General features: G+C 45.6%; 1 non-coding gene across 1 annotated transcript; it reads left to right on the top strand.

Annotated features, from left to right (window-relative positions):
* Nucleotides 1-9,501: 9,501 nt before the first annotated feature.
* On the top strand, nt 9,502-9,573 carry TRNAP-UGG (transfer RNA proline (anticodon UGG)). The gene has a single exon. It is a non-coding gene; the product is annotated as a tRNA-Pro (tRNA).
* The last annotated feature ends 18,319 nt before the right edge of the window (nt 9,574-27,892 follow it).

Raw genomic sequence — 27,892 nt, 5'->3', positions numbered from 1 at the left:
CAGGATATCTCATATGATTTTGCCTAACACGCTAGCTTGCAGCATAATTTATTATCAACATACTTCAAGGTACAGTATTCACAGATTTAAACGCGCGATGAAAGCTTTTTGGTATATCGACTGGTATGCGCAATTACTTGAGATAAGCACGTCATGCCGTGACAAATATGGTCCCTAAAAATAATGTTGGCTCTGATCTACGTGATCGAGTTGAAATTTAGCCAAAATAACTTGAACATAAGACGGTGGGAACGAGAGTATGCGCGTTACTTGGGCCTAAATTGTCCCTTTTCAATCCGTAAGTATTAATGACGATAGTTATAGCGCGAAAACAAAACGACGACACAGAGACAAGAAGGACACAAAAGACACGAGCGCGCTCGTGTTTTTCGTGTCCTTCTTGTCTCTGTATCGTCGTTTTGTTCTCGCGCCATAACTATCGTCATGCCATACCATCTAGCCCAAGCTGCGGCACTTGTAAGTTATAATGTTTGGCCATATTACTCTCACGACTTTGCTCACGATCAAGCATCTGGTATCTTGCAGACTCTCTCGACCTCCAAATCTTTCTCACAACTATCGTTCAGACATTTTTCCTCGTCTTTTTGTGCGCGTGGGCGTGACTTTTGTGAGCGGCTTGTCAACCCTTCTTCTCAACCTTTCATCCTTTCTTTTACATTTTATTTTTATGTGAATCAATCTGCTGTTCCCGAAATGCGACGGAACTTCATTCAGCCCCCTTTCACTTCAAACGAGCAGCTCACTCTCCTTTTCGGAGGTTTCGCATAAGAGAGCCCTGAGGCAAAACCCGAATGCACATCTCGTTGACAGCTCAGACCAGCCAAGCACGCTATATCGCAGCACGCACGCTCCCGAATCGAGTGACGGCGTCAGCAACGCCCACCATCGCGAGCGAATCTAATATGTCTCGACGAAGACCCGTTTTTCGTTCTATTATCATATTGTTCGAGTCAGCCAGCATTTTAGTCGCCTTATTTTTCACCGTTCGTGACTCGAAACGCTGCCAAATCGGTGCGAAGAGGAAGACTGGCTTTTCTTTATTCGCAGTGGCACTCTACCTTTTCGCACGTCTTCAGGGGAGAGTCCGTTTGGTGCGCACTCCGGTGGAACAGTTGGCCGGCACGGTTCCCGCGCCAGCAAGCTGCGTGCAGATCCCGGAGCTGAGCGGTCCATGGCTACGGCGCGCGTATTCGTCGCCATGCGGTCGCACCCGGAGTTCCATGGCGAAGCGGAACCAAAAATGACGAGCTTGGCAAACAGCACCACAAAGTAACCAGAGAATGGCGATGTGCCGACGCTGAACAAGATAAGTTCTAACCGCCCCGCCGCGGTGGTCTAGTGGCTAAGGTACTCGGCTGCTGACCAGCAGGTCGCGGGATCGAATCCCGGCTGCGGCGGCTGCATTTCCGATGGAGGCGAAATGTTGTAGGCCCGTGTACTCAGATTGGGTGCACGTTAAAGAACCCCAGGTGGTCGAAATTTCCGGAGCCCTCCACTACGGCGTCTCTCATAATCATATGGTGGTTTTGGGACGTTAAACCCCACATATCAATCATGAGATAGGTTCTAACCCATAAGGTTGTCATAAGATGTGCATAGCGCGAGTAAAATCAGCACATTGAAACCGGCAAGATGACGTCATGAAGCTTGCTGACTCGAAAGTCACGGGTTGCATCCCGGCCACGGTGGTTGCATTTCAATCGAGGCAAAAGGGTAGAGGACCGTGTACTGTGCGATCTGAGAGCACAATAAAAAAAACAGCAGATAATCGAACTTTCTGGAGCCATCCACTACGAAGTCTCTCATAATCATATCGTGGTTTTTGGGACGGAAAGCTTCAAGATATTATTATTATTATTATTATTACGCAATGAAGCTCTGATTCATCACGTCAGCGTATCCAAATCTTGGAAAAATGAGTTGGCATTCCACTCACAGCTACCTAAATTTAAAGCTATAGTCTAGTCTTTACACATGCAGTTTTGCCAAGCTTGGTTTTAGCGATGCTCATGTGCTTCTCATCGGTACCGTATAGACGCACCCAAGTCTTGCGGAACATTTCAACACAAAGCTTCACACATTGGCAACAATTCCCTTTATAATATGTCACGATAGATGAGCCTCGTGCCCGTTAAAAAAAATCACAGCATATCCACGCAGTGAATGATGATGAGTGGGGCGAAGCATCCATTCGTCCATCCGTGCTTCTGTCCATCCGTCCGTCCGTGCGTTCGTCCGTGTGTTGGTCCGCGCATCTATGCGTGCGTCAATACATGCGTCCGTTCGAGCATCTGTTCATCCATCCGTCCGTTCGTATGTCTGTCTGTTTGTGCGCCCGTCCTTCCGTCCATGTCTGTCTGTCTGTCTGTCTGTCTCTCGGTCCACCCTTTCGTTTGTCCGTCTGCCTGTCTGTCCGTGGGTGCGTCCATCTGTCCGAGGGTCAGTCCGTCCGTGCATGCGTCCATGCGTCCGGTCACGTTCGAGAATGCAGATGGTGCACGGGTAACACGGACGAGACGCGAGACAAGGAAGCCGAGCACAAGCGTCTTCAACGGGCCCGCCGCTCTGCTTCCTCCATGCCCTACCAACGATCCGCCTCGTACGGCGACTACCCAGAACATTGAGGAAAACACTCCTTCCTCGCGCACCTAGGCAGTACCCGCGCAGCAGTCAATTGGAGAGTAGCAGTACAGTGCCATCTACAATATCCTCTCTCAACTGCAGTTTGTATGTACTTCTATGATACAGCACCATCTATTATACTGTTCGAGCGATACTGCCTTCCTTTTTATTTTCTCGTCTCTTCTTTTTTTTTGGTTACGCGTGACAAGGTTAGACTAAGAGGAGCTTCGCACCTAATATGTTTTGCACCATCTTCTGGATTGTCTGTTCTGGCACATTTGTCCAATGTGAAAAGTTTCAGTTTAAGGTGCCTGGCTCTAGAAGCTGAAAACCACGTGGGTGGCTCGAATACAGCCGCAGTTACCCTAAAACAAGTACCGTATTTACGGGTATTTTGAAAGCCTGAATACTGGCGTTAATGGGACAGTTAGTTCATTAGACTTGACGATACATATGAGTGGAAGAAGTGACATCACGAAGAAGAGGACGCATGAAGCGCTCTCTTCCTTTAACCTGTGAGAGGCACATATTATACAGGCATACATATTTATGTGTCTTTCGCAGTGTTTTTCTTACGCATCCCCTACAGAGTACAAGTCAAAACACAAGATTGATGCGTATAAGGGCTGTGATATGCCATCCGCTACACTCGGACAGTTCGTGCGTAAGTATCCCCTGCATCCCTGCATTACCGCTGACCCGCCATGCAGCACCTGCGCTATCTTGGAAGCCGTAAATGAGGACGTGGCGAGCATTCCGCCTGTGGGCATGCTGTGCTGCAGCCGCAATAGAGAAAAGAAAAAATATGCACGCGATGCAACTGGTGCGTAATGACCGCGCCCTTTCATGGGGTGCCATCTTTGCCGCTTGCTTCTCGCCCAATGTGCTGCGCAATCTACCGGAAGCCACGACGCGTATCCTTAGTTGCGTGCGTACATGCCCTCAAGTTGCGCTGCGTAGCTTCCAGGTACACGGGATGGACATCACGAAGAAACAAGCATGCACCGTTGCCTACGTCCATTCGGCTAAGTTGAAAACTATGCAGTGCAACCTCGCTCAGGTCCCCAAACAACCGACCTGTAAACTGATCCGTAGCTACTGGCGCTCGTATAACAAAGCGATGCGTTAATTGAACTGAAACACACCTACTTAATGTGCTGTGTAATGAGGCAAGTGTCTAAATATGGCAGCAAAGAAGAGCGGGGCGGTGGTGAATTTCGTGGAGCATTTCTCAGGGACTCAGTTACAAGCAGCACAAGTTCTTCAGACGGGGACAACATCAATATCTTGTAGGTATAAACCTCAGTAGGAGTTTTCAAATAATGCAATGTTGGCAGTAGCGTAGACAATATTTGGGGGGGGGGGAGGCGGGGAGAAAGAGGCACTTTTTCGAATGGAAGTGGGGGCCAGGCAAGCAGATTTGCTCAAGTGTCATTTTGTGCTTTGTATACTGGGGCAAAAAAGAAAAGATTCGTTGTGGTGAAGGCGAAGGGGCGGGGGAGGGGCATGGCATCGGTGTGTTACCTCCTTGTTACGCCACTGCATACCCAGTTCATGGAGTTTCCTCGACACTTACTAGAGAAACCTTTGGCGCTCAGATCGTTTAGCTGAAGCGCAATACGGTGAAGCTCCGATAGACACTATAGCGTCACATTTTCATCCAGTGTACTTTGATACTATTATGAAACTCGATGACCGAAACAGCCATAGGTGGAGGTAAAACAGGGTTTTTGCCGGGCAATACTCCTTTTTAAATGCAGAGATAACTGAGCAGTTTAGGTTGATTTTGTGCACTTTCGGCCGCGGCCGGAAGCTGCTGTCCCATAACGACGCATAATTACGCGCATAGCGTAGGGCGAAACACACACAAGAGACAACATGAGGATGAAGTACAAGACGCACACAAACGGAAAAAAATTGGCTATACTTATACAAGCGGAGGGAGGTAGGCGAGGGGAATAGTAAATAAAATACTACGCGGAAGTATATATGATGCTTAACTAATTGAAGATGCGTAGAGCTTGTGATTAATTTTTATTACTTAGTACTTTTTAGATTACACACCATCTCTCTCTCTCTCTCTCTCTCTCTCTCTCTATATATATATATATATATATATATATATATATATATATATATATATATATATATATATATATATATATATATATATATATATATATATATATATATATTGTGAAGAAGAAGATGTGCCTGCAGCAAGCAGCATCGCCAACGCCCGTTAGTAAAGGCAATTTTAGTAAAGGAGGGTGTTTTAGCTAAAAAGCACTGAGAGAGATAAATAAACGTTCATTGAGAAAACACTGTTCTGAGCGAGGCCCGGTGTCACCCCAAGGTGGGAGGGTTCCCTAGTCTAGGAGCCCTCTGGCTTTGACTGCCCTCTTGGAGTAATAAAAAAGTAAACATGAGCTCTACGCATCTTTAATCAGCTAAGTATCGTTCTGAGCCATATAGAGCACATCCTAATATTTAGATATCTCAATACATATTCAAAAATTAAATATTTCTGGTTAAGCGCTACAAGTTTTGTATTGAAAGATGTTTCTCAAGAGTCATTGTTTAAATAGTTCACTAGGCAAGTTTTGTTAATTCAAGCCTGGCGGATAAAAAAAAGTATTTTTGCGTGCGCTATATGGGTCAGAACAATATTGCGCTAATTGGAAATGCATAGCACTCATTATAACTTTTATTGCTTGATAGCTGTGGCCCCGCCGTGGTGGTCTAGTGGCTAAGGTACTCGGCTGCTGACCCGCAGGTCACGGGTTCAAATTCCGGCTGCGGCGGCTGGATTTCCGATGGAGGCGGGAATGTCGTAGGCCCGTGTGCTCAGATTTGGGTGCACGTTAAAGAACCCCAGGTGGTCAAAATTTCCGGAGTCCTCCACTACGGCGTCTCTCATAATCATATGGTGGTTTTGAGACGTTAAACCCTACAAATCAATCAATCAATTGCTTGATAGCTGTGACACCCTGTATATATCTAAGCAATGTATAAAGATACTATGAAGTAGATGCAATGAATCAGTTTAGCTTGATAAATACGGTGCTCTGAAAACTCTAATATCGTTCATTTCACCGTGATATGTTGATTAATACATTGAAAAGTCAAGGCAATAGTTTTGTTCTTAAATTTCGCTCTGAAATCGCCGCACGCGACGTCACGGATTGCAAAGTGTGTTTTTTTTTTGGCGACATTGGTTAAACAAAATTTTATTAAATTTGTACGTTACGTCTACATGGTCCCCTCAAAGGACAATGTATTTCAATTTCAATGATTAGGAACTACGTGATACTTCGCAGATGCCGTCAAAACGAATGACGTCGTTACATAAAGTCACGTCTCTCAGGAATCCAAATAAAGTTCCACCATCGATCCATGGCGTTTGGTGCCGGTATTTTGAAGTAGCGCTTCCACCCACATCTTCTTTTTGCACGTTTTTGCTCTCTCCAAGCGTCTTCTCGCACTGAGCATGGAAATTTTGGAATTGTGAAAACATTACTAATATGACAACAATTTTTTTTCTCTTTGGGGTCTCATATGGTGGTTTTGGGATGTTAAACCCCACAAATCAATCAATAAATCAATAAATCTCTTTGGGTACCCTTTAAGGCCTTAGGTGAACATCACTCTGCCCATGACACAAAGTAGCTGAACCAGCATCCGAAGTAAGGTGAACGGACGACGTGCTACGCATACGTTGAATCATTCCCATTCCGAGCGGGTACTGAGCGCCACGTCGGAGGATTTACGATTTGGCCGTAGGCGTTACGTGAGTCAAATGCCGTTTCGACAACGGCTCTGTTTTGTGCGCACGTTCACCTTGCAACATTTCATGACATCTGAAGCCACTACCACCACGGCCGTGTAACCTTCTCGCCGTTAATATCGAAATCCACACGCATGCACGACGTATACTCTGGCGTCACGTGCGGACTCGCACCTTTCCCTCTCCTCACCTTTTTCTCATCTTCTACTCCTGCCTCTATCTGTCTTCTTCCTGTGTGTATTGCTCCGCAACGCAAGCAAATCTTAATCATACCATGCGGGGGTGCTCTAAGCACCTCCGTCTATACGAAATGTATTACATAATCAAGAGCATTGGGAGGTTGTCTTGCGCTGCTTGAAACCCGACACCATGAGGTAGGCAGAGAAGGTTGCGGAAATCTATCTTGGTAGCAGCCTCCCCTTATCTCTATTCCTTTGACCCATTACTCAAAAAACGAAACATTAAATTTGCACCTACGTACCTGCCTCAGCGCACGTGTTAATCTAAGAACGACCCTGCTGTTTTGCACCCAAGAAGGCGAGAGCGCCTGCCATTGTCTCTAAGACAGAAAATTAACTTTTCGATGCTATTTGTTGTTATAAGTATCTCCACTGGTCAATTATCTGCGCAAGGATGACTTACGGTAAATCTTTCGACCAATTAGAATTGCAGAAATGTCACAGTGGTTTCGCTAATCCAGCGTGTAAATTGCAAAACACGGAATTTCCTATGCCTACACGCGCAGACGCATGAATGAGTGCTGAGAATAAATTTAAACGGTTGATTTCTTTTCATAGCCGTGTAATGAAGTTGCCGGAACAAAAGCAAGGACAACAATAACAAAAGAAGAACAGCTTGCCGTAGATGGACGTCAAAGCAGCATCACAGCACCACTTTTGGGCTGCTTTTACCAACTAAGCTTTTTGTGAATGGATAAATTTGTCATTACGTGCATGTGCCATGCCTTCAGGCACATTTTTGTCAGTTGGAGAAGCACGATATTCTGGCTTCACTACGCAGCTGCGTCTTATATAGCAGGGCTGTTGTATCTCGAATGTACAAAAAATAGGCTCAGAAATCTCAGCTTTAAAGGTAAGCCCTTCAGGCCTTTCTTTCCCTGATACAGTTTATTGCTTTTCACTTAGTCGCAGAAATTCATGGCCTATAAAAGAATCCACGTCACGAACCCGCTGCTACACGTTGGTGAACTCAGCCCCATGAATTACGATAAATTACGTACGCAACATAATAGAAAAAAAGCAGTGTCCAAACCTATTATTCTGTCGCTGTTTTTGCGCACAATCTATTCTATCGAACATTAAGATCATAAATGATTCATGAATGCCTTCGAGGATAGCTCTCCATTGTTTCGGAAGTGAGTGCTCTTAAACACAAAACCAGTGACATCTGGATTGTGCTTTTTGCTCGTGCTCGTAACGGCGAGAAAGACAAAAAAAAATCTGCGTAGTGCATCCCGAAGGTAGCGCACGCGGGCATTCGGTGGGCGTGCGTGGTTAGCGTGCTACAAAAGCGTCACGCAAGTGGACCTCTTATACAGACTTCAAAGGGATGGCCGTGAAACGCAGCGGCATTGCCGAACTGTTACTTGGTTGCGTGTTCTACACGGCGGCAAACCACCACCTGCGTCTCTTAGTTCGGACGAATGAACTCTACGCATAAGACGTGATACGTGATTAAGCATAGTATAGTTTGAAAAGACGAAAAGGCAATTTATCTTGTGCATGACAGCTCAATGACATCTATGGCTACACAATGTGCTCCTATAGAAGAAATAGCGCACTCTGTTGTACGCATTCGCCCGCTTCAACGTCTGCGAGGTCTAGTGCGTGCGTGGTGCCATTTGTGCGCTGCCCATGACGTCAATATGAGAGCGTGCGACACTTCGCGCTAAATATGCAGTTGTACACGGCTCCGTTGCATCGTCCGCAAACATGGCTTAGAAGGAACGAAGGCCCCTTCACTAGCAGTATCGGCAGCATTTGCGACATGAAAGCGCTGTTCAAAGATAAAATAATAACGTGGACAGATAGCTCTCCCTCGTCTTCTGTATATTTGGGCATTCGTTTCGCGAGTCCTTTTTGTTTGAGCAGTGCGCTTCCAGTGTCGAGCAAAGCAGCTGCTAGTTAGCGCTCAACCTGTGTGTGTATTTTAGGTGGGTCTACTGTGCTTGAGCAGCATGCTGCAAGTTTTGAGCTGGTTGCCATTACTCGTGTGACATTTAATTAGTAGCTATTTATCGCATTCGTTGCTTCGCCTTTGTGGCAAAACTGAGTTTTTCCTGTGCGTATTGGTACCAGCATTGTGCGAAGTTCCCGATATGCTGCATACAGGTGGGTGTTAACAGCGTCAGCTACGACTGTGGTTAAATGATAATCACAAGCCTTGGTCGTCCGGATCGAGATGTACCTCTGTAGGTGTCAACGCGGTGCACCCTGCCAACCATCATTAGACCTATTAAAAGCTGCTATTTATTAATACATAATAAACATTCAACTACCTCTGTGAAGACACGTCTCACTTTCCTGTTACACCAATTTCTATGGCAAAGGGACCAGCCAAGTTTTTTTTTCAGTGCTAATTCCATAAATTATGAACAATACCCCTTGAACATTTTGTCTTGCACTTTTACTTGCGGTAGTCGACCTAGAAACTGAGAATGTGTGACTGTACATTTGTTTCTTTTTATGATTTGTGATTTATAAACACACGCATCCTGTATGCAGAGGCTTCATAATGCAACATGTAATACCGGAGTAACATTGCGGGACACTAGCCTACATTGCCATCGGGCGTCAGAACAGGTGATTATCATAACTGGTATACCTCGTCGTTTAAAGCCGGCCACCCATTACAAAAAGCACACACGTTTCACTTTCGTGTTAGACTGATTTCAATGACAGAAAGACCAAGTACGTTTTTTTTTCGAGTGCTAATTCCATAAATAAAAAAACATTATCCTTTGAATTTTTTTTGTTTTGCAGTCTTACTACCGGTAGTAGACTTAGAAACTAAGAGTGTGCAACTCTGCAACTGCTCTCCGCCTCATGTGCGGCTCGTTGGTCTAGGGGTATGATTCTCGCTTTGGGTGCGAGAGGTCCCGGGTTCAAATCCCGGACGAGCCCATTTTATATTTATTTTTTTCTTTCTGTCAGTGAAGACATGACCAATAACGCTTGTTCATATTTTCTTCCGGCATTCTGTTTTTTAACAGGGCAGCTGTTTGAGCCGACAGTTTGTACGAGCAGCGAGAACCGAAAACCATCTTCATCCTGAACTGGCACGAACGTACGTCGTCCTCTTCGTCCTCTTCTGCTTCATTCTCAGAACACGTGCGCCGACTTGTCCGGTGTGTGAGCCAATAACTCTGATAAGGCGAGAGAGCAAGTTTAAACAGAGAAACAAAGCCATAGAAAGTAAGAGGGAAACGACGAAAAGAAAGGAAAAGAAATAAATAATGAGAGAGAGAATGAAAAAAAGGCCGAAAGTCTGGAATATAAATAATGAGTTATATGTGGGGTTTATTGCCCCGAAACCGCTGTATGAATATGACAGACGCCTCAGATAAGGGGCTTCGGAACTTTCGATCACTTGAGTTTTTTAAAGTGCACCCAAATCTGAGCACATGGGCCTGCTGGCATTTTTGCCTCCATTGGAAATGCAGCCGCCGCAGCCGGGATTCAATCCCGCAACCTGTGGGTAAGCAGCTAAGTACCATCTGGAATATAAAGAACAGACCAAAACGAGATTGGATATGTAACACAGAAACAGAGAAAAATGATGAGAAACAAGAAAGGTTGCTCCGCTCCGCGCTTCCTGCTGGTTTTACATTACTGGTCCCAAGCTTCCTTAATTTTTTTAATGCACAGGTTTATGGTTAAGCATGTTTTTGACGATAATGGTGACCAAAGGCATCTGATTCAGGGAAGTGCTCACTGCCCATCTTTGCCCGGAGGAAAGTCTGGAGTCCGTGGCAGATCATTGTGAGAAGTACGTCATCCATTCATTCTCATTTTTGTAATTATTGCGGAGCACGTTTTTTTTTTTCGTCATTGGCCAACGGGGAGTAGGAGGGGGGGGGGAACTTTCCCTCTATGGAGAACCCTGTGCTATGCTGATGACAGAGGCTTGCATGCAGCAGCATTGAAAGCAATGAGCATGGTGACGCGTGGTTCCATATCGGTAAAGTTTTACTGAAAGCTGACTACAACCCCCAATGATAATCAACGATGGCCTCGAAGCTTAGTTGCGCATGTTGCTAAATAAACTATGGCGATACAATCTGGTGCGATTGCTGTGAAGATACGAGCCACTTTTTGTTGTTCGTACGTTAACGAGCCTACGTACGCAGCGTGGCTGTGGGAGAGAAGTGCGCATGCGCAGTACATAACGTATCTATTCGATGAATGCGTGCATACGCCCGAAAAAGAAAAAAAAAACGCGGCGTGCGTAAACGTAACGAGCCGGAGTGTACGTGGCGTGACGCTCTCGCGATATCTCGATTGAAATAGAAACCAAATAGGAAAACGGCAGCGATGGCAACGAATGCAGAGAGCAACAAAGCTGGCCCAAATCGAGTTCATTTTACATTGAGGGACGATGTTGCGCTGCTATGGTTTGTACTTCCGCTATAGCGGAAGTACAAACCAGCAATCTGTTTAGCCATCCGGACACGGAGACCTGGCGTAACTGAACAAGCCGACGTAAACAATGGATCCAAAGTGATTCGCCTTGGCATGAATGCTAGTGTCCACTATGGCGGCCACTACCGCACGAGTGTGCTAAAAAGCTGTCAAAAGCTGTTTTATTTGTAATAATATACGTCTAGTTGAACCAAGCGTTTCTCGGTACGGCCAATACGGTGAACTAAAAGGGTCTTTGAGCGCTTCGCATACGCAATGTATCATGCCGCGTACGTAGGCTCGCTACGTACGCCCAACCAAAGGTGTCAACTATGGCATCTCTAATGGTAAGAATTAACCACGCACCAACTCCCACGAACGCGTTTGAGTCGAACGGCAAGAAAACATGCACATTTATCTGCGTTTGACTATAGACTGACGCATCCAGAGCGCCTGTCAATAAATTCCCGTGGCAACGCGTTTTGCGGAGAACTCACGTCTTCCTGGGTCATTGCACGCCAAAGTTCGCTGAACTGAGAAACAGTACATCGCGTCACATGCCTCGAGGTGCGCTATCAACTTATTGACATGATATAAAAAGTTGTATCGAAAACTGTTTAATGTATTAGCTAGCTTGTGTTAAAACGATAGCGACAAAGAGATCCTTTTGCAGAAATGTCGTCGTCATTGTTTATGAGAGAAAAATCATCACGTTGTCCTTGACCAAGAAAGTCGAGAAGGATGCAAATAGAATGAATGAGTAAACTTTCCGGGACCGAGTGATAATCGAACCCTGGCCGTTTGCGAGGCAAAGAGATGTTCTACCACACAGCCACGTGTCTGCTTGGCAATACAGCGAAAAGAACTCTGCTTGGAAATGCAGTGAAAATAACATTTATGATTTATATGCACACGCATCCTGTATACACAGGCTTCATAATGCAACATGCAATACCGGAGTAACATTGCGTGACACTAGCGTACATTGCCATCGGGCGTCAGAACAGGTGATTATCATAACTGGTATACATCGTCGTTTAAAGCCGGCCACCCATTATAAAAAGCACACACGTTTCACTTTCGTGCTAGACTAATTTCAATGACAGAAAGACCAAGTACGTTTTTTTTTTTCGAGTGATAATTCCATAAATAAAAAAAAACATTATCCTTTGAACTTTTTTTTGTTTTGCAGTCTTACTACCGGTAGTCGACTTAGAAACTAAGAGTGTGCAACTGTGCAACTGCTCTCCGCCTCATGTACGGCTCGTTGGTCTAGGGGTATGATTCTCGCTTTGGGTGCGAGAGGTCCCGCGTTCAAATCCCGGACAAGCCCATTTTTTTACTTTTTTTTTCTGTCAATGAAGACGTGACCAACAATGCTTGTTCATATTTTCTTCCTGTATTCTGTTTTTTAACAGTGCAGTTGTTTGAGCCGACAGTTTGTACGAGCTGAGAGAGCCGAAAACTATCTTCTCTCTAAACTGGCATGTATCGTCGTCCTCTTTGTTCTCTTCAGCTTCGTTCTCTGAACACGATCGCCGACTTATCCAGTGTGCGAGGCAATAACTCTGACAAGGCGAGAAAACAAGTATACGCAGACATTGAAAGCGATATAAAGAAATAAAAAAAGATTCCCTTAAGACCACGTAGAGGGTTCATAACAAGTTTTACAAAAAGTTCACGCGCATAATTGCTCATGGTTTAACGCATGCTACCCATTACACAGAATAGAGCCATACGCGCAAGCTTCACTGACACGAGCCACTTTCAACTTCATCGTTTAAATTGTAGTAATCCGCAATTCAAAATTCTAGAGTAGCATCATACAATAAAAGTTATACCATCTCCCATTAAAGAGAACCATGAGTATTATGCGAAGAACCGCATGAACCGTCTTAAAGCTCCGTTCATCACGGACAGCTTGCCCGATGATAACGCGCCCTAGCAATGGAGCACACTACAAATTCACTGTAATTTGTATTGCTGTTACTCCTCATGACCTTTTTTAGGAGCACGCCATGCGGTTTCATCTCCACGCGAAGTGTTAGCACGTGAGTTCATCGCGCGTCTGCAGTATCCAGTTCCCAAATGTCATCACTAGGTTGCCGAGAGAGCGTAAGAGGGAGAGGCCACAGCGCCTTACCCAGCCCCTTACACAGGCCGGAACGCGCTAGCGCATGAGCACGTTATGGCAGTGCTTGGGCCAGCTGTTCTGTGTGGCAGTAAGGAGGGTCAGGCCACACACCGGCTGGAACCCCCTATAAGGTGCTTCGCATCTAAAAGTGTGCATCTACTGGTTCAAGTACTTACTATAGGGACAAGATATCCCTATGGCGTTCCACTCTTAAAGGCGAAGCTTAAGGCTCCTCCAATTTTTACGTGCAAAGTTCCAGTACTGTATTTCTTTTTCATAACAGGCTGTCTTGTTCGCGCTTAGATTATGATTGAAGTGGTTTGTACATTTCGTGCTTTCACCACAAAAATGGCTTGGAAGGTACGAAAGTCATTTTGCTAGCAGCAGCGGCCGCGTTTGCGAAAGGCACGTGCTGCTCAAACATAAAGAAGTAACATTTATAGTTCTCAGCCCGCCCTCGTCCTTGGTCTACTTGTGCGTTAGTTTCATGAGTCCTGCTTTGTGTTTGAGCTGTGAGCTTTAAGCGTTGAACTGCGACAGTTGTTAGTTCACACTCATCTTGTGTGTGTGTGTGTTTGGTGGCTCCCTTTTCCTCGAGTAGCGTGTTTTGAGCTGCTTGCCATTCTTTGCGGGACATTCTAATTAGCAACTAAATATATCACATTCATTGCTTCGCCCTTGCGGTGAAATAGAATTTTTTGTGTGCATATTGATGCCATCTTTGTGCTGAGTTCACGATAAGCTGTATCCAGGTGAATGCTAACAACCTCAACTACCACAGTGGTTAAATCATGATCACAGGCGTAAGTCATCGGGACAGAGATGTACCACGTTAGGCGTTCATGTAGTGCATCCCCGTTAAACGGTGCTATAGCTGGCAAACACCGGTTACCGTGTAACTAACTGCTCTTCCGTGCTCCTTATTTCATTTTGTCCCCCATCGGCTTTCCCTGATTGGTCATTGAACCTGTCAGTCAAGTGACGAGACGGAAGCGCAAATTGAGGTGACGTCAATATTGCGAGCGCGTGCTCACTGTGCAAAAATAAACGCTCTCTGATCGGTCGTTCAACCTGTCAGTCAAGTGACGATTCAGAAGACCAATTCGTAATGACCTCAAAATGACGAGTACGCGCTTGTTTTGCAAAAATAAACGGAATCGGTTCCACGCTACGGCGGAACAGCAAACGAGTGGGCCCGTCGCAAACGAAACAGGAAAAATGGCAGTGCCGGCTGAGCCAGCGACCTTCGCTGTGGCGTTTGGCTACTTACGCGACTTACAACAAGCGCCGAAAGGATGTTGAGGTCGGTTTGACATGTCAGACGAGCAGTTTGCGTGTCACTTTCGCCTGAGTAATGCAACAGTGTTGTGGGTGCGCGACGAAGTCGCCGATGAACTCGCAGGCTGCGCTGCGCTCTCAGTGGAGCGGCCGAGGTGTGCGCCCAGCGTTTCTTCACCACCGGACCCTTCAAGTCGTCGGTGGGAGGCAAGGAGACCTTTGCGGTGACGCAGACCGCGGTCGAATGTCAACGCCGGGATCCGTCACAAGTGAATTCACTTTCCGAGAACAGCGGAGGAGAAGGCAGCCGTGAAGGAGGAATTTCTTCGGTTTGAACCTCTACCCGGCATGATCGGATGCGTTGACAGCAGCTTCACCACAGTGAGGAGTGAGCAGAAGCGCCGCGAAGGTTATTCCACCCACACCGTCATGTCATGTTCATAAATAGTGGCGTTCTCATTTTTCTCGTGCGCATTTTTTTTTGTCGCAGTGACTCATACTGCTCTTGGTTTTCCCAAATTTGCGTCACGGACAAGCTGATCTTCGCTGTGGACCCGCTGCGACCGGGATCAGACGACGACAGCCACATCAGCGTGTGTCCGCGAATCTGACTGGCGAGTACGTTTTCAATGAGAAGTAAATATATGCTCTTCGTTTTCCGTGTGATGCCAGTTTTTTTTTTGTATCAGAAGGTTTCCTCGTGGTATTGATAAAACTTCAGCGCATTGACAAGGGGAATTATGTCGCATGCTACCAGTGCACAATCTCTAAGCTGTGGCTGAACTTAACTGCCGCAGTATTGTCAAGTGATGCGCTACGTCATGACAGCCTCATCGTAGTAGTTATGTTTTGCATAATACCGGGTCAATTTCAGGCTAGTCAGGTACCACTGATTAAGTTGTTTGTATCCTAAGATCAACGAGCCTCCATAGGTCCCGGTAATTTTAGCAGTATTTACAACACAATTTACATTTCTGCAGGTGACGAGGGCTACCCGTTCGAGCCTTGGCTTAAGGTCCTGGTGAAAGGTCGTCCTCACATAGATAGTGCCGAAGGCAAGTACGATTTCGCACAAGCTTCATTAAGTTCCATGGTGGAGCATTGTATTGGGCTACTGAAGAGCGGTTTTCCCTGCGTTCAGTGGCACCGCACCCCCCACTACTCACCGGAACGTTCTTCCACTATTGTTGCACGTGCAGTGTTTCACGACCTTTGTATTGAAGGTGACATACGTTTTGAGTGTCAGCGATGACAGTGGTAATGAGAAGAGCGAGCATAGCAGCTCTGTCGATGATGACCTCCCACCTCGATTTAGACGAGGAAAGTACGCTGAGTGTGCTCACGTAAGCAACCTGTGCGCAAGTGTGTTATCTGCTTGTTCGGCATGACAAGGCAGCAACACCTTCAGTATTTAAGAAGAGTGTGCAGGTGGCTGCACTGCCTGCAGCAGCAACCACAGTGTTAAAATATTTCTGCTGCATTGCAAGAGCTTGACCATCCGTGGTTCTTTAACGTCCACCTAATATGAAGCAAACCGATGTTTCTGCATTTTGCCCTCATGTGTTCTCGCCACCATTGCTGTCAGAAGTAATGGGACACACGTCCAAAAGTCTAGTAGTGTGACATCTTAAGTGAAGAGCTGCCATGGTGTTTACAGAAACTTAGCAAGAAAAAATGAAGCAGCGACAGGGTGTAGCCCACTCACTTGGAAGGAATTTTAGTTTGTTAAGTTGTTTGTAATTAAAATTATTTCGTGCGTTCTATGAACTGAAACCACGATAAGATTACGAGGGTCACTTAACTTCAGGTCTTTGGAAAAATCGAACACCTCAGGTTTTTAATCTGCATGTAAATGCTACGCAGGCCTCTTGAATTCCACTTCCATCGAAGTACAACCTACGCAACTTTGATCATGCCCATGTAATCCGAGTCTACAGTCAAGAACTGTAACCACAGTGCACCAGTATCATTTTTGTCGCTGCTGCCATCCCGCAGTCGCCGACAATTCTTACCGTCGTCCGCATCATGCCTGCGCACTGTCTTCTCGCTTCCTGTTTAGGCAACGCACACCAACTACACTCTGTGACCTTCTGTGGCACACCCACCACACTGTTCTTTTGGAATAGGACAACTCATTCTGAAAGAGATAGTTTAGCATTTAAAGTAGATTTTGCTCATTTGTAAATGCTGAATTAATGTGAACGAAAAAGTACGCTGTCTTTTTTAAAGGCGAAACTTTGTAAAAAATTATTTTATCCATGCTCATGCCAATGATCAAATGGCATACACTTTCTGTAAATAAATGCACGTTGTGAAACCACAGTGTCATGCTTTCAAAGCATAGCTTTATTACATTACACACATTACAAAAAACATCATGCTAAATGAAACACTGTGCCAAATGGGAAATTAATACTAGAGCGCTAAGTATATATTATGAAGTCTTGGTAGTCTTGGTTGCGACAGCGTTTATTTGAGGAAAGACCTCGCAGAAACAACGGGCAGAGCCAGTCCACAGACGATGACGATGATGATAGCACAGAGTGGCCATGAGTAAGAGGCAAGCGGATGATGGTGATTATGATCATGCAGGGATGAGAACGATTTAAGTAACAAACGCCCACACTAATTCCCCCCACTTGGAAGCGGACACCTTGGCCGCCATAAGTCAAAGTGACGGAGAACGTCGAGTGAAAGGTATCATGCGAGAAACGTGGACAATCTCGGTGCTGCGGTAACGGCGGTCTGTTGGGGCGACAAGTCGTGTCACACGATAATTGACTGGTGAAGTCTGTTCTAAAACTATGTATGGCCCGATGAAGCGTTGTTGGAATATGTCATAGAGACCAGGAGTGTGAATAGGTGTCAAAAGCAGCACCTCGTCACCATGTTGGAAAGACACAACACGATGGGATGCGTCATAGATGATATTCAGCTCGAGCTGTCTCACTTCAGTATTGATGCGAGCCTGATGGCGAGACTGGGCCAGGCAGGAAATGTGTTCTTCGCTAGAAGACTGACATGAATTACCATGGCTGGTAAAGAAAGAGACGTCGAGAAAGGTAGTCGGGTTGCATCCGTACACGAGGTAAAATGGTGAGTAGCAAGTTGTTCGCTGAACGGTGGTCTTGTAAGCGAAGGTGAAGAATGGTAAAAGAGTATCCCAGTTCTTGTAGTCTGGTTAGACTTAAACGGCTATCATGTCAGCAAGGGTTCGATGAAATCTTTCTGTGAGACCATTTGTCTGAGGGTGGTAGCTTGAAGCTGTCTTATGAGTATTTCCAGGAGCGCGCAGTACTTCATTTACCATTTGTGACAGGAACACTTTGCCACGGTTACTAAGCAGTACACGAAGAGCCCCATGACGCAGGATTATGACGTAAAGAATAAAGTTTGCAACTTCTACAGCTGAGCCTGTAATAACAGAGGACGTCTCAGCGTATCGTTTCAGGTGGTCCACGGCAGTCACCATCCATCGTTTGCCAGCAGATGTTACGGGGAGAGGCCCGTAAAGGGCGACACCTACAACCTCGAATAGCATTGAAGGGCACGGAAGTGGCTGTAGAGGTCCAATAGGTGCAGACGTCGGGAGTTTACGACCCTGGCATGGGTAGCAGGAACCGACGTACTGCGCTACGCTAGAAAAAAGGCCAGGTCAGTAATAACGACATCGAATGCGGTCAAGAGTTTTTTTTTAAACCAAGATGACCAGCAGTCAAGTCATCGTGGAAGGCTTCGAGCACTTGAAGTCGAAGAGAGCGTGGTAGTACAGGAACCCAGCACTGACCGTCAGGGTGGTAAATGTGGCGGTATAGAGAACCCCATTGTCCAGCTTAAAGTGCAGAAGTTGACGACGAAATCGCGCGTTTGGTGGATGAGAAACTCCCGAAAGGTGATTCATCATGCGTCTGCAGTATGGATCGGATCGCTGTCGTAAGATAAATGTTGGGTTGTCGTCCGAAAAGGGTGTCTCTATCGATGCGAGCGTATGAACTTTCGTAGATGTGGCGGTTGAGTTCTCACCAACGCTGATATGTGTAGTTGGAAAGGGGCAACGAGATAAAGCGGCAGCGTCTTGATGTTTTCTACCTGACTTGTAAGTTATGTAAAATTTGCATTCCTGCAAGCGTAGTATCCACCAACCCAAGTGTCCGGACAAGTTCTTTAGTGTAGAAAGCCAGCATAAGGCATGGTGGTCCGTAACAACTGTAAAGTGACGGCCATGGAGATAGGGACAGAACTTCTGCACCGACCAAACCACTGCCAAACACTCTTGCTCAGTTATCGTGTAGTTCTTTTCGACAGGGGTCAGTACGCGACTGGCATATGCAACGACTTTCTCTAGGGAATACTTATCGCGTTGTAGAAGAACTGCTGCAATACCAAGGCCGCTAGCGTCGGTATGGAGGATAGTCGGTGCGGCTTCGTCCAAGTGGCAGAGCAGAGGTTCAGATGTGAGGGCCCGCTTCAACAGGTCGAATGCCGTTTGACATTCTTGAGACCACTGAAAGGGGACGTTGGAAGCAAGTAGCTGGTGTAATGGAGCAGCATAGAGGCGAAGTTCTGGATAAACCGGCGAAAATAGGAGGTGAGGCCAAGAGCACGGCGGAGCTCCTTTGGTCTCTCGGGACGCGGAAAGTGAAGGACTGCAGAAATCTTGTGAGGGTAGGGCCGAATGCCATCTTTGCTAACGACGTGTCCTAAGACCTTGATAGATTTGCTAGCGAAAGAGCATTTCTTCGGAGCCCGGCGCCGGCAAGGCACGTCAGAACTTGATCCAATCGTTCTAGGTGTTCAGGTGCCCACAATATACATGAAGTCACACTTGTATGAAGTGACGTGATATATGTTGGGTGCATCATTTCAGAAGGCAAAATGAGCATACGTAAAAGTAATATATGAAGATACCCTCTCAGGAGTGTGAAAAAGTGGATAACTGAACATAGTTACGCACCACACTTGTAGAATTGAAAAGCTGACTTGCAAATAGAAGAACACTAAATAAAGAAAAGTTAAACGTGAAAAAAAAATGGTGATGCCCATGGTAGTGACTGAGGTGGTGGCAGCAAAGGCTGAGGAGCTCCAGGCACAACGACAGCTAGGGTAGTCGAATGCAAGCTTCTCATATTCATTGCCAAGCTCCAGATAATGCAGACAAATCACATGATCTATTGCAGACCCTGTAATGCAAAAATATACAGGTAACACAGGTGACGCCCCACCTGTTCGAGTCAGACAGGCAGCAAAACATGCATTTGTGATTGGTTTGGAAACTAAAGTCAATTATCAAGATAGGAAGCGTCAACTTTTTTTTGCTTACTTTTAACACAGCCCAGCCACAAGAAGTCGAACAGGTTACCTTCACTTGGCTTCTTTCTAACCTTGGCACAAGCATCTCAATGCGGCATAGTTAAGATGGAACTTGCGCTTCAGCCTCATCTACAAAGTAAAAGAATTTCAGAACTTCTTAGGTGTACAGCAAGAATTCACTAGCACGTTGTTAATGAATTTATCAGTAGCAGCAGTAAACACAGCAAAGTTGTAGGGAGTACGTAAACTGTGTCGTTCGGATGTTGCATCAATTTCAGCCCACCAATGAAGTTTTTCATTTGTCCTATTAAAAAGTATGCTCCACCTGTCGATGGCGGGTATCATTTCACTTATTAGGTCATTTCACTCAGCAGTCATCAAGAAAAGCAATAAAGTCTTAATGGTTGTTCAGTAAGCATGCAAACTTTTTCTGCCTAGCTAGTTTAGAGACACAACACAATAGTAACAGTGTCTTAAATGCAGGCCTCAATGTGCAACAGGCATTGCAATGACCACTGCAAATCTGTCTTTATTGGTTCAGTAATTACCACCGTTATTCTGCCTAAAATAGTGTCTCTTTCTTTATACTGTGAATATATATGCAAGAAGCTGAGGCTTTGAAAGTGTTCTACTCTTTATAGTAACAGTGGTCATTCTTTGTTATCTGTCTCTACTGTGCATTAGTTCGCTGTCTGCCCAAACATTATCGTTTCATGCCAATAATGCAAGCCAAATAAATAATCAAGTAATTTCTGAGGTATGCTAAGTAGGCACATCATACTTGTCTCCTGGATTGACCTCCTGAATAACCAAAATGTACCCACGATAGACCAATTAGTTAAGTAATCTCCACTTTAAAAAACACAGGGCATCAAACACACTGGCAACTGTACGCAGTACTGCTCTGTCAACAGCACTCGTAACTTGCTGAAACTTGCCGAAGAACTCGAAGCACTTCTGCTCAATAAGCACAAAAAGCAGGCGTGCTGCTGCTGGGAAACCCTATCGGGTGGCTTCGTAAATGTTTTTTCCCTTTTTCCTCCCAGTTATCGCCGCAACACCGTAAAAAAGCCAATGCGCAGCATATATCATACCAATCATTAGCCGGCTAAAACAATTATGCTCATCAAATCCAATCCTTAAAACACCGCAAATTGAAACACCGTGGCCTGCAAATAAACGTAAATGTTTTACGCAACAACTTTCTTTTGCGAGTGTTCAATTAAGCAAAAACATCTGTAAGATGCAGTGGGTAAATACATGGGTGCGCACTTCCATGCAATATATCGGGCGCTGTAACGACGCTTGCCCACGCATGATCGTTCCTAAAATGAAAAAGTGTTGCTTACCTGTCAATAGGCGACAAAAGGACAGGCTTCTCCGGATCACACTTTGTTGTTTTTTACCTGTAAGAACTAAAGCGAAGTAAATATATCGCGATTGCGGTATGCTTGGCTTTGTTTACTCACCTTACGGAAAATGTTCACAATTTCTCCTTGCTCTTCGAGGCGTGCAATATCTTTCAGCGGTGAAAATACTTCCCGGTAGTCCCGATTACAATCTTCTCGCAGATTTATATGCCACAAAATGAAAACGCGACTCGCACAGACGATTAGCTGTTTTTTACACCCAGCGGCCATAATGTGACTTGGATTGGATGCGAAAGCGACTAACATGTCGCTTCAACACTCAAAACACAAAAGATCATCATTTATTTTAGCAGTATAACTCATTCATGTCAGCGTTATAAGCCTATAAATCAAATGTCTTCTAATTTACGTACAACAGTTTTATTTGTTACATGCTCGCGAATAAAATAAATAGAATATACGACCCCTTTTCAGTTCTAAGCCAGAGTGTTGCTGAGGTTTTTAAAATTTTCCTATTCTAAATACCCAGAAAATACTAGGAATTCCTCTACTCACCTAAAAAATAAATTTAATATACGACTCGTTTGCACCTTTCAAACAGAAAGTCTCTTAAGTCCTTAACTATTCCGCCTCAAAATACCCAGAAAATACCGGGGATTTCTCCAGATTCCTACGGAAACTAGGCCAACTGCCGCCCTTGTCTTGTTTACACACTATGGGTGGCAACAAGTGCTTTCCATTGGTCAAATTTGAAAAAAAAAACGTAGGAGCTTCCAGCATGGGTGGTGCCTCAACCGTGACGTAACAGGGAAAACGAAATACGGAATACGCAATAGAAGTATGTTATAGGCCCACAGTAGACATTGTACAAGTGCCCTCAGAGTGATTCGGAACGACGGCACGCGATTGCTTGCCTGTAGAGCGTGCCCGAAGAAAAGTAGTACGATGGTCTGCGCGTACGTGGTATCCCTAGAAAGCAAGCTCGGCTCCCTAGTGCACCCATATTTGCGTTGCGTTGCTACAAAATCGTAGCCCTAGAGGTCCCTTAGCGCTTTGATAGGGGGCCTGGGTGGTTGGTGTCTGCGACAAGCTATGTGTGCGCATGCATCGCTTTGCAGCATAAGCTCTTGTTTATAGATGAGTGTTCTTGTGTATCGGTGGTTTTTCTTGGTTTGTGACGTAATACGTATTTATGATTTATCATAATGTTTACGATAGATTACTGGGACTAGCGCTGGTGAAGGGCGCCATTTTCGTTTAATACAACTGTAAGAATATTGGTGAAACATGGTTGCGTTTCGGTTTTTTATTTTGTATAAAAAATAAACCAAGGATTAATTCTGTTATAATTATACATCTACGATGATGCTATTTACTATACGTTTAGCTCAGTGAGACTATCATTGACTAGAGTTGTTTACTGCCTTCGAATGTTTGCGGCAACAAGCGTGTTTACTACAAAGTATATGTGGCAACAAACGATGACACGTGATTGAAATATAAAAAAATACTCGTCACCAATGTTCAAACTTTGTAATTGGTAGTAACCAATGTTCAAACTTTGTAACAATGTTGTAACAATGTTCAAACCTTGTTGTAACAATGTTGTAAAAGTTGTAAAAAGTTGTAACAATGTTCAAAGTTTGTAACCATGAAATGTGGTGCACAAATCAAAAGCTCTAGAGTCGTTATTATACTACGCAATGAAAGGCCTCGTGTATTTTGCTTTAACAAGCCAGCCACTTTACTTGATTTTTTAAAAATGTCCAACAGGTACTACCGCATACACACATGTAAGGGGAGTGGTCATATAACAGTAAAAATTTCCTTAAATTACCGAGCAGGTAGAAACACAGATCGGGAAACAAAGCAAGAACAAATACTTCACAAAACAGACTAACGTGATTTAAAGAAGGCAGCAATGCCGTTGTAGCCATGTCGCCTCTCTCTCACACAGTCTCATCGAATAGATGTAGATAATAGCGACAACAAGGCACAAGAAATTGAAAAATTTCAATGTTTATGAATTACGATGCGCGGTATGCAGCAGACTCCCGTCCGTACAGCCCTCGTTACCGTATCACTGAAGAGCACTTCAGCGCTATACCCTTATGCAGCTTGACAATGCCAATCTAGAAACACAAGGGAGATAAACTTGCTTGCCATGTAGACCACGCATGCACAGACTTTGCCTGCATTTCTCTGCCCTCGCGCTCCACAGTCGAGTGGCTGTCCGTTTGGCGTTACGAACTATTCTGAGGGCGCCTGTACAAGCTGTAATTTATCAATGCACAATAAACGATCAACTACTTCTGTGAATACATGTTTCGCTTTAATGTGACATCGATTCTAATGACGCAGTGATCAGCAAGGTTTTTTTTTTCTTTGAACGCTAATTCCGCAAATGGTGAATATTACCCTTTTAACTTTTTGTTTTACAGTCTTGTTTCTGGCGGTCGACCGAGAAACTAAGAAAGTGGAACTGTTCGGACTCTTCTGAGTAAGCTCTGGTACCTCCTTCAAATCCTTCATTGTTCACGTGTGAATGTACAGAGACTTCACCGAGTATTTACTGTTTTCTTGTGGCGTTATTGTTAGGAGCGAGCAAGTAGGACTAACCTTTTCAGAAGGGTTCATTCGGGTGGGATTGGTCTGTGTCATTTGTACCTTCGTCAGTTACTTATACGGTTGATGTTTTTCTGAAGTAATCAAGACCCATTCATACGTACTGTTATACAGCTTAGACTTGCCAGACTATTGCCAGATTTTGTGGTGGCATCTGGAAACATGAAAAGAAGCATTAGAGGTGCTCTGAAAAAAGTAGTTTACTCGTCTCTCTTCTCAAAAACACGCTTCTCTTTGGAATATCTCCGTACAGTTTTGTGTAAAAAGTTACGCAAACATTTAGTATAAAAACAGTTCTTCCTCTTTAGAGAACACTATACCGTGTAAGCCCAGGCCAGAATGTGTTAAGCTGTGTAAAAAAAATGAAAGTAACACCTGGAGTGATATCCTTTTCTTTAAGGAAGGAAGGAAAATAGAGGGAAAAGAAAGGCAAGGAGGTTAACCAGCCTATAGGCAGCCGGTTTGCTACCCTGCGCATGGGGGAGGGATGGGGGAGATGAAAGAGAGCAGAGAGGGAAGATAGAAACAGCACATTTGGCAGCACATGCGCGCACACTCAGTCATAGTCCAGTCTTGTCTTTCGCGGTGTGTGACATTGCTGTTACAGTCGCTTGTTCAAGTCGGTGTCGCGTAGGAATTTCAACAGAGCTTTCGTCGCCTTCTGTTGCAGTGTCTTCTCTCGGGCACTTGACAGAATAGTGTCCACAGATATTTGGCTGTTGTTGCGCGCAAAAGCAGACGCCAGTGACTGTCTCTGGATTTCATACAATGGACAGTCACACAGGATGTGGTGTAGCGTCTCTTCGCAATGACAGGCATCGCAGAGAGCGTTGTCGGCCAATTCTATGACAAAGGAGTAAGATTTTGTAAATGCCACTCCTAGCCATACGCGATGAAGTAGGGTGGCTTCTCTTCGGTCGAGTCTAGTGGGCATACGGAGATCCATCAAATAGGACAGGTGGTGTTGACGATTCGTATCGATGCTTGGTGGGCACCATAGTGAAAACGTGATTTCACACGCAAGTCGTCGAAGATTACTGGCAGCATCAGTCCTCGAAAGTGGTATGGCTTCTTTTCGTGTTCCTTCAAGGGCTGCCCGCGCGGCAGTATCGGCATGTTCGTTTCCTATGATGCCGCAATGACTTGGCAGCCATTGAAGCGTCACATGATGCCCTTTCTCGAGTAAAGTGTGGAGAAGGCATCGAATTTCGAAAACAAGCTGTTCGTACGGGCCGCGACGCAGTGCTGAGAGCACAGATTGTAGGGCAGCCCTTGAGTCGCTGAAAATCGACCATTGTTGCGGTGGTTCCCGATTGACCACACAAAGTGCAGCGCGCAAAGCAGCTAGTTCCGCTGCTGTAGATGCCGTGGAGTGGTCAGTCCTAAAGCTGATGGTAACACCTTTTGCTGGGATAACTACTGCCCCTGACGAACACTGGTGGTTCGTGGAACCATCGGTGTATACATGTATGCTGTCTGAATATTTCTCGTGCAAAAGAAGAAGAGACAGTTGTTTCAGCACGGGTGACGAAAACTCAGATTTCCTCCGGATCCCTGGTACACTAAGATGCACTGTGGGTCGAATAAGACACCAAGGTGGTATGGATGGTTTAGATGCATGAGTGAAGCCCGAGGGAAGTTTATCGTTGTATTTCATGATAATTTTGGCGAACGATGCTTGGCGCCTCTCTGAAGGCAACAGTGCAAGGTGATGGCCGGGGGCACGTGCGAAGTGTCGGATGTGCGTTCTCAGGACTTCTACAACAATGTGAGTTTGTATCGGATAGTCACCAGCAATTGCAATTGTTGCTTCTGTTGACGTACATCTGGGCAGACCGAGGCACACTCTCAGCGCTTGGGCTTGTACTGCCTGTAAAACACGAACATTGGTCTTGCAGGTATTGCTAAGCACAGGCAAGCTATATCTGAGGAAACCGAGAAACAGGGCCCTGTAGAGCTCCATCATTGCGTCTACTGACATCCCCCATGTCTTTCCTGCCAGGAACTTGAACAGTTGAGAAACAGCGGTCAGGCGCTTCTTCATATAGGTCACATGCGGACTCCAACAGAGGTCCCTATCAATAATGATGCCCAGAAACCGGTGGGTTTTGGCGTAAGAAATCGGTCGCCCGCAGATTGAGATGACATAAGGGGTCATTGCTTTGCGAGTGAAAGCCACCAGCGCGCATTTTTCTGGTGATATGCTGAGACCTTGTTTGAACAAGTATTTGGCAATCATAGTTGCTGCTTTTTGAAGCCGGGAACGTATCTGAGGACGTGTGACTGCCGATGTCCAGACACAGATGTCGTCTGCGTATACTGATATTTTAATGGTGCTTGGCAAGTATTCAGCAAGGCCAATTAGTGCAAGATTGAATAGCGTCGGGCTAAGAACTCCGCCTTGAGGAACACCCCTGGAAGTATAGCATCGCGTAGTTGGGCCATCTTCTGTTAACACAAAGAATGATCTTGCAGCCAGGTAACTCGAAATCCACCGAAAGACTCGACCACCAAGGTCAACCACCGCAAGAGCACCCAAAATGGCTTCATGTAGTGCATTATCATAAGCGCCTTTCACATCTAGAAACAAAGCCGCAGATAGTCGCTTACGGGATCTTTCGTGCTGATCGTACGAAACTAGATCAACGACATTGTCAATAGAAGAGCGGTCGCGTCGGAAACCAGCCATTGAATTCGGATAAATCTTGTAGTGTTCAAGATAACACTCCAGGCGGCCTAGTATCATTCGTTCCATTATCTTCCCTACGCAGCTGGCCAGTGCTATTGGGCGGTATGAGGTTAGTTCGAGGGGGGATTTGCCCTGCTTCAAGATGGGTAACAAGCGGCTTACTTTCCAGTCATCAGGAACATTGCCATCCTGCCACGAGATGTTGTAGAGGCTCAACAGTTCTCTCCTTGCACCTTCCCCAAGGTTGCACAAGGCTCGGTACGGAATACCATCTGGGCCCGGAGAAGTTGAACGCCTGCAGAGAGCTAGTGCCGCCTCGAGCTCCTCCATTGTAAAAAGGAGGTCCATGTGGTAGTCACGGGAACGGGGGACGTCACCTCTCACTGGAGAATCTGGACGAGTGGCTTGGTTGGCAATCTGCGCACAGAAATCTTCTGCGACATCGATGTCTGGCCTCCTTTGAAATAGCGCGAGCGCTTTGAATGGAAAGCGCTGTTCTGTAGGGTGACGCAGACCTTGCACCGTTTTCCAAATGTGTGAGAGTGGCTTGCGAGGGTCTAGTGACTGGCAAAACGTGGTCCATCGTTCCGACGCTAATCTATCCATGCGACGCCAAATCTTCTTTTGCATCCTCCTGGCTGCCCTAAGATCTTGAATTGATTTTGTACGCCGATACCGACGCTCCGCCCGGCGTCGCAGCGCTCGGAGTCGCTCCAACTCTATATCACAGTCGTTTCGTGTGGAAGATATCGTCACCGTGCGAGTGGCGTTTTGCATTGTGCTCTTAATTGTTTCCTCTAACCCAGATCGTAGGCCATCGCTGCAAGCATCTTCCATGTCAGATGTGAAGTTGGTCCATTGGACTGCTCGAATGGTCGTCCGTGGACCATAACTAGACAAGCCTTTGATGTTAAGGTAGATTGGAATGTTATCACTTCCTCGTGTCTCAACATCTGGAAACCACTTGACGTATCTCGCGAGGGAGTTGGAGACAAAAGCAAGGTCGAGACAGCTGCCGTATGTCACCCCTCGAAGAAAAGTGGGGCTGCCGTCGTTCAGGAGAGTAAGGCCATAGTTGTAGGCGATGTTTGCTAACCTGCGTCCTCTTGCATTTGTCCGCGTACTTCCCCATGCGTGATTGTGCGCATTGAAATCACCTATGAGGACCCATGGTGCAGGACACACTCTCAAAATATCCGCTAATCTCCTGGAATCGAGATTACTTGACGGTGATATATAAATTCCTATGAGAGTAAACATGAGTTGGTTCTTTTTCACAGTGATGCAGACATACTGATTGTCATCGTGAGGTGCAATTGGTTGCACAACATACGTCAGTTCACGACGAGCAAAGACGATGATTTTGCTGCACGCACCATTCGTTGAAGACATGACAGCTTCGTACCCCGATAGTCT

The sequence above is a fragment of the Rhipicephalus microplus genome, chromosome X, assembly GCF_043290135.1.
Source record: "Rhipicephalus microplus isolate Deutch F79 chromosome X, USDA_Rmic, whole genome shotgun sequence".
Taxonomy (NCBI): domain Eukaryota; kingdom Metazoa; phylum Arthropoda; class Arachnida; order Ixodida; family Ixodidae; genus Rhipicephalus; species Rhipicephalus microplus.
The sequence above is the reverse complement of the archived record's forward strand: the minus strand, read 5'-3'. Positions and strand labels throughout refer to the sequence as shown.